Here is a 12,239-nt window from a genome sequence, read left to right on the forward strand (position 1 = left end):
CTCTCTCTCTTTCTCTTTCTTCTCTCTCTCTCTCTCTCTCTCTCTCTCTCTCTCTCTCTCTCTCTCTCTCTCTCTCTCTGTGTGTGTGTGTGTGTGTGTGAGTATGGGTGTGTGTAAGTGACACTTATTTTCTGATTTCCTATGTCAAACTACAAAGGATTTATTATGCCCACAGCCACATATTTGGCTGCTGTCAATGCTGCTAAAAAAGCCATTGTACCAAGAATTCTTAACATGAGGATTTTTTTTTTCCTTCTATACAAGCAACATGTCACGACTTGAGTTCTCTCACAAATCCAATTCAGAAACAATTTAATTTATTTTGATTCTTCTTTTCATTGAACATGTCTATATATCTTCAGCATCAATGTCCAAATATCTTCTCTTGTAGCTTCCTTTTTCTTTGACACAAAAGAACTAGCAGCCAGCAAAATTTCCTTCCCTGTATAAAAACAAAAGATAATAGAGTTTTTTTTTTTTAAGTTGTTGAAGTGGGGTGATATAGGTAAAGACATCATGCATTACTTCCATGGTTTTGTTGTGATAAGTGGTGATGTAGTTGCTTTTTCCATCAGTCCTATACAATAACATGAAATCAGGGGGAAGAAGAGAAGTAGAGAAGCCTTAAGGAAACTAAGTAGAGGATTTGTTGGTTTCTGACTTACCTTATCTAGTGCATGCATGTGCACACACACACACACACACACACACACACACTTCATTATGCAACCCAGTTTTGTGTGTTTTGTTACCCAATCAAGCTACATAGTGAAGTTAGCCTCACACTCTGCCTCCAAAGTCCACAGATGAATGATGTGCCCCGCAAACTTAACCTTACTCAACACTGATGAGTGCTGCAGTGCATTGCATCTGCTCCTTACCCTATAGAGAGGAGAATGTATGCCCTAAACAACTCAGGAGATAGATTTAAAAGAGAGAAGACTGGCCTTGATCTGATTCTTCCATTTCAGGTCAACTTTGGTACCCAACATATACAACTGCTTGAAAGGCACAAAATTAAATGGGATAATATATACATAGACTCTCATGTGACCATGTTTCAGGATACTCATAACTGTCACATCCTTCCGGAAGACTATAATGATGATACAGCATAGATCACAGAAGTGAATGCACTGACTTCTATAGAATACATTTTTGTCACTGGTGCAGACCAGTGAACATCTTGTCTAGAACATCACTAATTGGGTGCCCAAGGGAAATGTTGTATACAGTTTCTTCACCTATAAAACTGAAATAAGGATAGGGACATAATTACAAATACATAGGTGAAATTCTAAGGCAATAAATTAATGTAACAAAGCCACAAATGAAAACTACAAGACTTCTCAAAAATCTCAGAGATATTAGTAAGGTAAAGTTGTGTGTGTGTGTGTGTGTGTGTGTGTGTGTGTGTGTGTGTGTGTATTTCTGGTCTTTGTTTCAAAATAATATTTAAAAAATAATTGTTTAAAGGTAGCACACGCTTTTAATCCCAGCACTCAGGAGGCAGAGGCAGGCAGATTTCTGAGTTCGAGGCCAGCCTGGTCTACAAAGTGAGTTCCAGGATAGCCAGGGCTATACAGAGAAACCCTGTCTCAAAAAACAAAAAATAAAAAACAAATAAAAAAACATTGCATTGAACTTAATAGTAACTTCTGACTCAGCCATTTAAGATTTTAATTAAAATAATTTAATGTGACCTGAAGGGCTTCATGTCTTACCTGTCAATATCCAAGGACAATAGAGACAACAGAATACATCAGAAATGACTTCAGAATTATCAGTTCATTAAACGCTGCAGTGCATAAAATCATATTGCTTATAGGGATTAGTAAATAGAAACAAGTTGGGTGAGGATATTAATTGATCCCTCAGTTCAATATTATTTAAAAAATATATTTAATCACTAGTGTGAATGGATCGAAGAAGAAAATACTGAATAAAGGAAATTATCTAACACCTAATTTTCACTGTTCAGTTCACGGCACAATTGTGGTAAATCTACATAGAACAGATTCTTCTCCATTTTACTAGTACAAATATGGTAGAACAGAAATTTTTAGATCATTTTTTTTTTTCTGGAGCATGTTATCTTAGGCTAAATACTAAAAATTGTATTCCAGGACAGTGTTCCATCTAGCACCAACATCTCAGATTTATTTTGCCATTAATATCCTCTCCATTTCATATTGTTTTATTTGTTTTATTCACACATGTGCATATATGTTCTTGTGAGTGCCTGCCATGTGTTTGTGTTGCCTGGAAAAGAAAGTGTTAGATCCCTTTAAAGTTGGAGTGACAGGGACATAAGAGCCACCTAAGGTGGGTTTGAACTAGGGTTCTCTGGAAGAAGAGCAAGTACTTTTAAATACTTCAGTCTTGCCTCACACTTTAAAAGAAGAAGGAAAAAGAAAAAAAAAAGAAAGAAAGAAAGAGAGAGAGAGAGAAAGAAAGAAAGAAAGAAAGAAAGAAAGAAAGAAAGAAAGAAAGAAAGAAAGAAAGAAAGAAAGAAAGAAAGAAAGAAAAAAATACAGCTTGGCTAGTCTGTCTTTCATTTCTCACCATCTGAACCCATTGTGATTCAAGGGGATGCTCTTCTCCTGGCTGTGTTAAGTTTTATACAAGCAGAACTGTGGTGTTGGCAATGGTTTCAGTTTCATGTCACCACAAACCCCAAACTCTGCTATTGTCTGTAGCCTTTATCCTTCCCCATTTTTTTCCACACAGAGGCCTGTTGTGTAAGCAATATCTATGGCCATTGTTCGGCAGATTCTTCCTCAAGTTTATGGCCAGAAACTCTCCATGTGTCTTAGTTATGGTCAAATTGGTAAAACCAATGATGTTCAATTTAATCCAAAAGAATGTTTATCCACTCTTTACAGTTCTATATGTGAAGAAAACTAAAAACAGTGATACACTGCAGTATTGTGCAGTTTCTCCTGGCAAGAAAGTTATGGATATTTTTATTGGAGACAGAAAGCTTTGCAGAACCTCTACCCTCCGCACCCCACCCCCCAAAAAAGAATCCAGGAACATCCTTGCCCTTAGACAACTGGATATAACCTATCATAAATCTATCTTTAAAATGTTAAAAACAAGTTTATCCAGGCAATAGGAACTATTAGGTCCTCATACCATTTGTTAAGAATAGTAGCCTAAAATACTTTTCGAAAGCTAAGTGCTAGCATAGGGAACCTTGAATACAATGAAGGAATGAGAAATACATGATAACATTGATTTAACTTCCACTGTATTATAAAATACAATTCTCTCTAATGTGTATGAAAAAATTATTTTAGTGCCCTTGAAATTCACTTGAAACTAGTCATATATTACTTTCTATCACATACATATAATTCAGTGTACTGATAATTTAGGGACATTGTATTTTCTCTGGTAGACTATCGACACTATGATGATATGCCATTTATAAAATGAATTATAACTAACTTATGAATAAAGGAAGGGGATGTATTAATTAGAGCAACACAAGGAAGAAAAGTAAGTAAATAAGACAAGGAGTCTGAGTCAATCTTTTGTATGCCATGAGATTTGTGTTTAAACCAAGGAAGAATTAAAGAGGAGGGAACAAATGACATGATTTTCTTCAGCATGGGCCCCGGCCGTCATTTTTGTCTGTAAAGTGGTCATAAGACGTTCTTCCTCTTTGAAGAGATAAAGTAGTTCTTGCCAGATAATAATTTCTTCTGCAGGATGCACCCTCTCATCGCGGACAATGGCCCAGTCTGGTGGAGAGATCTATTCTGTGATGTTTCAATGTACTCTGAATCCAAGGTGACTCTCCTTGGGGAAAGGTTACAGGCAGGGAATTATGTTTGTATCTTCAAACAAAATAATACATATTGAGAAGTGCAATTGGAAGACAGCAATGTCTGGATTGACTGTTTTGAGGACGCTTGGGGGTCCACATGATTTTTAGCAAACGTGGCATCAGCTGTGATCATTACTCTGGCTGTTCTCTCTCTCTGATCTCTCCCCATGTGGTTTGGCTCTTTCTTTCCAGCTTCTAATCTTATAACTCGCAGCTAAAGGGACACAACTTGCAATTCTAACTCATTCATTATTATTGGTGAAGTCCCCTGAAAAATGTGTGTGTGTGTGTGTGTGTGTATGAGAGAGAGAGAGAGAGAGAGACAGAGACAGAGACAGAGACAGAGACAGAGAGACAGAGAGACAGAGAGACAGAGAGACAGAGAGACAAAGAGACAGAGAGACAGAATTCAATTTTTAGGAAGCTGAGATCAATTATATATATATATATATAATTTCTATAAATGATTTTTACTTTCTCCTTAATAGAATCTGATTGATATCACCGCATTCACAGTAACAGCTTTGAATGAAGTGGAATCACTTTCAGAGTTGTTTGAAACAGTACAGCACTCAGAGATAAAGAATATTTTAACTTCATTATAAAAAGGAAAGAACATAAGGATATGATTTGATGGTATCTAATTGCATTGCTATTTCTCATTTTACCCTGTGCTCTGAAGTTATCATGGATATTTTTGCACAGTAATTATTTTTAGAGATAAGACTATATCTTTAGAATTCTTTAATTATTTTAATTTTTTTTTAAATTCTTGAGTGATCTGTTGCCATTTTGGAACATTGAAGGGGTTGAAATGCTTGATGTTTTGTTCTTTTAATTTGTGAAGTTGAAATATAATTATATCATTTTCCTTTACTATTTCCTCCCTCCAACACTTTATATTCCTATAACTCATTTGTTCTCTCTGAAATTCATGACCTCTGTTTTTTTTATTTTAATATATCTTTATATATTCCTAAAAATATAAATGCAACCTATTCTATCAAGTAATGTTACTTGAATGTATATCATTTCATAGCTAACAGAACTACATCTACTTCAACTATAGCTAGCCCATCTATAGCACAACTCCTGTAGCTAAGGCTTAGAGAACATAAACCAAAGGAGATAGGAAAGTCTGTAAGAGCCAGAGGAACAGGAAGTCTCTTCTGAAACTATGTCTCCTAGAAATGTAAGGAAAGCTAAATGTATTAAGTGTCAAGGTGGTTCTCTAAATAAGACCTGAACTAGAGCAATATTAATAGATATGCTAACACATAAAAGGGAAATCTCACGTGGTTCCAAGACCATTTTCCCTTTTATTGAAAGTAAATTATATTTTCACATGTATCTATATAATCAAGCCAATCAAGTTTGAATTTCAGTTTAACATTATGTTTAAAATAAGTATATACTATCTTTATTTTCATGAGTTATTCCCATAATCTCAGTGTCATGCTTTTAATTTGTGATTTACATTTAACATTATATATACATTGTATATAACTTACTTATTCTATTTTTATCTCCACAGAATATAATGTGGAGAAACTGATGCAGTTTGCATAATTTCAAATATGATCACACTCTTCCATTATATTTTATAAAATTCAGCACAAAAACCTTCCTTTTTTCAGCATGTATGCTTTGACAATGTGCTGAGCCCATAGTGGCTCTGGTGGGCACAGAGTGACACAGTTCCTGCCCATGGGACTATGGTCCTGGTTTGAGCCTCCAGGAGAGTAGATGCCTGCTGTGCACTTAAGGCTTCTTTGTGTAATAATATATGTATTTTTGGATCCCTAGTAGTGGAGGACTCTTTCTTTCAGAGAAATGTCCTCCTTGTTAAGGTTAATGACTCCCTGATAATTAGAAATAGCAAGAGTCCAGGGCTTAAGTGTGTGGCTACATCTCAGCAAAATGGCAAACACTGGAACCTTCAGGACAGCCCTTAAGACTATGGGAAAGAGCTCTAAATATATGAGTTCAAAAATATATAATTTCCCAACTATGCAAAAAATAAGAAAGCAATATGAATTATATGAAAGGTTAAATGAATCTAAGGGAACAGAAGTAGCTACACTATGAGCCAGCTTGTCAGAAAAAAGATAGGCAGATACAAGTTCCTGAGTTCAAGGTCAGCCTGAGACACAGAGTCTAGGCCCAGGGGTGGTGGAAATGGTAATTTCATGGGTCCTACCCAAATAGTTTACTGTCTGTGCTTAGCAGAGGCAGACATATCTCTAGATTCTTTTGCAGTATTAAAAAGAAAAGTGTGCTTGGTGTCTCCCAAGAATTAAGGGGCTAGGGTCATCAGATAATGATTCTTAAGATAATTAAAAGGAAACTTGGAGTAAATGGCTTAACCACTGTTCTGAAGGAGATAAGCTATCCAGAGAATTTTTAGGATAAAAAGAGAGAAGTCCTTGGAGAACACATACAAGCAAGCAGGACATTGGCAGAGAAATCTCTTAGAATAGCAAGCAAGCAGAATATAGACAGAGAAATATCCATAGAGAAAACAGAACCTAAAGAGAAGCAGACTGAAAAAGCTATTTCAAGCGAACACAGGTTATCAGCTTTGATCCACGATCAGACTTTAAGTCATTCTTCTTGCTGCTCCCAGATAACTCTTCTCTCAGAACCCCTCTCCAAACTGAGGCTGGTCCTTGGCAGCAATGGATATCAACACATGGCATGTTAGTTATCTAAATAACTACACAATGATTTATTAAAAGAATATGGATGCCGAGGATGCAATGGTGAACACCGTACATTAATTTATGTCATTGAATTTACGGTAGGTATTTGTTTCTTTTATTTTGGTTTGTTTTTCAAAGAACTAGGATGAGCTACCACTCTATGGCAATCCAGCCGTCTCACCCTTAAGCTTATAGCCAAAGGATTTCCTATCATTCTACTAAAATACTTGAATATCCATGTTCATTGCTGCATAGTCATAGACGACAGAAAATTCAAATCGGCTAAGTGACCATCATCCATTGAATAAATGATGGGAATGCAATACATTTACACAATTGGAAAATAATTGTTCATAGGAATAAGGAGCAATTTCACAGGAGGACACTTAAGTGTCTAACATAACTGAGTGTCTGGCTATAAGACTATTTGTAAAAAGGAGCATTATAGAAACGGGATTGGAAAAATTGCCATTGGAAAGTAGTTCCTTCCTCAGCTTACTCTTTCCATTGTAGTCTATTCTTTTTTTGTCATTTATTTATTTATTTACTTATTTAGTTTTACATCCCAGATTTTATTCCCCCCTTCCAGTCTACCCTTCAGCTGTTCCATATCTCATACTTCTCCCCCATTCCCTGTGTCCATGAGGATGTTGTCATCCCCAACCCCACCAGACCTTAGAAAGGCAACACTAAATTAACTCAGTGAAAATGCAAATCTTCTCAACATCTTATCAAGTAAAAATGACACAAAGATCAAAAACTCAAAGATCAAATACAACAAATAAAGCCAAGTAGACAAGGATTTCATCAAGAAGTTCTCAATTATCTTTAATTTTGCTAGTTATGAAGGTATTTTTGTCATTGTTTTGATTCATTTTTAAAAAGTTACAGCAGAGTAGAATAATGTAAGCAATAGCTGAGCAAACAGTAGGATGGCAGGAACATTTGGAGAAATGGACTGACCTTGGTAAGCAACAGATTTGGTAGGAGTGTGGGCAAACTTGCCAACAAGATCTGGGGTTAAATCCTGTTTTTCCATCTTTATGCTCTAAGAAACTTACTCTGAAGTCATGATATCTGTAATATTCAGTTTCTTAAATTGGAGACAATAAAACTGAATAAGTAAAATAGAAAGTTGCATGATACAGGCAGTGTTTGTTAGAATTACCATATTGGAACTTTCAAAAGGTGTGTGTGTGTGTGTGTGTGTCTGTGTCTGTGTCTCTGTGTGTGTGTGTCTGTGTGTATGTGTGTGTGTGTGTCTGTGTGTGTGTCTGTGTGTGTGTGTTGTATGTGTATTACAGGAAACTTTCTACAAGAGAAGATTCATTAACTTAAAAGGACTTAATGATTGTGAAGAGGTTGGAATGTTGCAGGTCCAGACTGTAATTGCAATTGATTCTGGATTTCTTTTTCTTCCCTAGTAGACTTTCATTGCCACCTCTAAGAATAACTTAGCATCTTTGTGATCATTCTTCCTGTTAATTCGAGGTACTCTTTGTGGGTTATTGATCTTATTAGTAAAGAATATATAAATAGAGAAAGGAAACTTCAGGTGTATTTCATTAGAATTTAGGAGAAACATCCGAAGAGGTAAGCTGTAAATCTTGGCATTTACGAGGAAGAGGAAGACAGAGGAGAAGAGAAGAGAAGAGAAGAGAAGAGAAGAGAAGAGAAGAGAAGAGAAGAGAAGAGAAGAGAAGAGAAGAGAAGAGAAGAGAAGAGAAGAGAAGAGAAGAGAAGAGAAGAGAAGAGAAGACCATGCCTTCTTGGTTTAGTGTATGGAAAACCTGCAGGTTCAGCAGGGGAGCTGCAAGGCAGAAAGGAAGAGGCTTCAGAGAAAGCAGGAAGCAGTTCAGAGCGCCAGGGAAATAGTTTTCTATTACATTCTATTATTTATATTCTATGGCTTCTATTCTAAAGGAAATAGTTCGCAAGAGCAGAAGGGGGTAAGTGAGCAGAAGGAACCATACTCCCCCTAAAGCTTTGGAGTGCAGGCACATGATCTATGTAGTATATTGACATGCCCTCTGCCCCTCCCACATCTGCCACCCAGACTTTTCATCTGTATGACCTGTCCTCTAGATGAAGCCCAGGTGAAGAAGGACATTCCTTGTTCACTTTGTTTCTGCAGCCCAGCTATGGAAGGCCACCCACTCTTTTTTGGTAAACTGAGTTCTTTCATGTCATTCTTGATGAAGGCTTAGTTTTTCTTATGTATCTATTTTCCATTCACACTATTACTTTTGGAATGTTGGATCTGATCTCTTAGTTTACCAACTAAAAATCTAAGATTGTCAAATGAGTCCTATGACAAATGCCTGCACATTCTGGCTTAACCCTCTCAAGGGTGAATCCACCAATCCATATAAAGTGTCTGCGTTTACATCTGTGCTCTTCCTGGTGCTATAAAAATGGAGCTCTCTCGGCATTGGAACATGGAACTGAAAGTAAACTCAGCCTGCATTTCTATTCCATGCTCACTTAAATTTGACTGCAGAGTGAACTGCATCTAATCCCTTTGATGTTCCTATCAAAGGACATACATATACTTAACTACAAATATAAATAAATATTTTTAAAAAGAATAATGTATAATTAAGCTGTAAAATACCATGCAACTAAAGGTCAGAAAGGTGGAAAGACATATGGCAAAGAGAGAACAATATCTGTAATTAAAGTGAGTGAACATAAGACATTGGGGATACTAAGAGTGTGAGTATCTATCTAACTCATAAAAATATGATCTAATCAGGTAGTTTGAGACAGTTTTGCTCAAAGTCTCTACACATAAAATAAACAGAACTCTACAGGGCCCAAGGAGATGTCTTGGATGAATAAGATCCTGTGTTATATTTAGAATACCAAAATTTATTTCCCACCATGCATGTCTGGCACCTAACATCTTCCTACAATTCCAGCTCCCAGGAATCTGAACCTCACTAGCCTGCACAAACACCTGCAATCCCATGGAGATATACATACATACATATATATATATATATATATATATATATATACATAATTAAGAATAAAAATAGAATACATAGTAAGTTTCTAATGCTAATTCAATCACATGTATATTCACCAACCTGTGAAAGATACACACACACACATACATACACACACACACACACACACACACACACACATGGGTGATAAAAATATTTAGTTTGTAAAGTTAACAACATAATACTATGTAAATATGTAGTAATATTTAGTGTGTGAGATCAAATATATTTACATATGCTTATTTTTAAAAGTTTATTGTGTGAGAGACCTAATTCAAATTTTACTTTTTACCTCTTTTACCATTCAAATTTAATATAATGAATCAACCAATAAAGATATGTTTGTATGTTTTTACGTATACAAGTGTGAGGCGAAAATTTTGATACTCATTCTGAGGCTAGGGAGATGGCTGAGTGGGTAAGGGAACTGGTTATCTAAGCTTGAGCTCAGATTCACAGCACCTATGTAAAAATCCTGGCATGGCCTCAAGCACCTGCAACTCTGGCCTGGATGAGGGGTTAGAGCCAGGACAATCTTTGGACCTATTATCAAGGAGCCTAACCAACCAAAGTTGACTGTGAGGTCCAGGGTTAGTGAGAGACCCAGTTTCAAGGGAATAAGGCAAAGTATGGCAGAGAAGCATACTGAGTCCTCTGCACATGCACATGAACACAATGTAAGTGCACCCTTACACAATATGCACACACACACATGCATACATCATATATAGTTGATGAAAACTAATAATCCTCAAATTTGTTCTCCAAGTAAGTAAATGAGGTTGGGCAAAATTTTAACCAATTAAATTTTTATATAAAGCAAGGGCTTTTTTTTTTAACCCAAATGAATTTTTATTAGCACTTATCAAAATATTTCTTAAATTTATTTTTATTGTTTTCATTTATAATATGCACATGTATGAGATTTCAATAGAAAATAATATGATTTACAAGAACAAATTTCTGAAAGAATGAGAGAAGTCTCAAACATTTCATCTTCCTTATGAATCTGCTTGAATCTCTGAACCCCTGGAATTTCAAAATTAATTTTTAAAGTCACCTTTATCTCTGTTCCAATGTGAAGTGGAGGTATTTCTCCTATTTTATTGTTTGTTTGTTTTGTTCCTTTCAATTCCTCACTCAATATTATTCTTATCCTTTTCTTATTGTAAGAGTATGACTATCAAAGCACCAATGGAAAATGCTAACACAAGAAAGGAAACTAATCTCTAGAAATAGCAAGGAACTAATCTTTCAACAAAGCCAAAAGAAGATAGCCACACAGACATAATTCCACCTCTAATAACAGGAAGCAACAATCGCTTTTCCTTAGTATTTCTTAACATCAGTGGACTCAATTCCCAATAAGAAGACATAGACTAACAATGTGGATAGGTACATAGGACCTAGCATTTTGCTGCCTACAGGAAACACACTTTAGTGTCAAAGACAGACACTATGTCAGAGTAAAAGGCTGGAAAAAACGTAAAGCAAATGGTCTCTAGAAACAAGCTGGAATATCCATTTAAATATCAAATAAAATTGTCTTTCAACCAAAAGTTCTCAAATAAGATAAGGGAGGACACCTCATACTGTCAAAAATCTGCCAAGAAGAAATTTCAACTTTGGACATTTACCCAAATAAAAGGCACTCACATACGAAAAAGAAACTTTACTAAATCTAAAAGCATATATTGCACAATAATAGTGGGAAACTTCAACACCCACTCTCATCAATGGACAGAATCTGGAAACAGAAACTAAACAGAGACACAGTGAAAATTACAGAAGTTATAAACCAAATGGATTTAAAAGATATCTATAGAACATTTTATCCTAAAACAAAAGAAAATACCTTCTCAGTACCTCATGATACCTTTGCCAAAGTTGACCATATATGTGGTCACAAAACAGGCCTCAGCAGATACAAGAAAATTGAAATAATTCGATACACCCTATCAGACTCTGTGGACTAAGGCTGGTATTCAACAACAACAACAAAACAGAAAACCCACATACACATGGAAGCTGAACAATACACTACTCAGTGATAACTTGGTCAAGGAAGAAATAAAGACTTTTTAGAGATTAATGAAAATGAATCCACAACATACACAAACTTATGGGACCTAATAAAAGCAGTGCTAAGAGGAAAACTCAGCTCTGATTGCCTCCAAAAAGAAACTGGAGAGAGCATACTCAAGTAGCTTAACAGCACACCCGAAATCTCTAGAACAAAAGGAAGCAAATATGCCTAAGAGCAGTAGACAGCAGGAAATAATCAAACTCATGGCTGAAATCAACCAAGAAAAAACAAAAAGAACTATACAAAGAATCAACAAAACCAGGAGATGCTTCTTTGAGATAATTAACAAGATAAACCCTTAACCAGACTAACCAAAGGGCACAGAGACAGTATCCAAATTAACAAAATCAGAAATGGAAAGGGAGACACAACAACAGAAACTGAGGGTATCCAAAAAATCATCAGATCCTACTACAAAAGCCTATACTCAACAAAACTGAAAAAATCTGGAGGAAATGGACAACGATATCAACCAACCATACATCCCCCACCCACCCAGAGCTCCTGTGGGACTCATAGCTCCTGTTGTGTTTGTGTGTGTGTGTGTGTGTGTGTGTGTGTGCGTGTGTGTGTGTGTGTGTGTGTGTGTATGCAGAGGATGGCCT

General features: G+C 36.0%; 1 long non-coding RNA gene across 1 annotated transcript in view; it reads right to left on the reverse strand.

Moving 5' to 3' along the window:
• Window positions 1-297: 297 nt before the first annotated feature.
• Window positions 298-12,239, reverse strand: part of Gm39233 — a 42,088-nt gene continuing 30,146 nt past the window's right edge. The window contains exon 3 of the long non-coding RNA XR_879132.1: window positions 298-442. This is a non-coding gene — a long non-coding RNA (predicted gene, 39233). The remainder of the gene's footprint in view (window positions 443-12,239) is intronic.

This window comes from Mus musculus, chromosome 8, assembly GCF_000001635.26.
Source record: "Mus musculus strain C57BL/6J chromosome 8, GRCm38.p6 C57BL/6J".
Classification (NCBI taxonomy): Eukaryota; Metazoa; Chordata; class Mammalia; order Rodentia; family Muridae; genus Mus; species Mus musculus.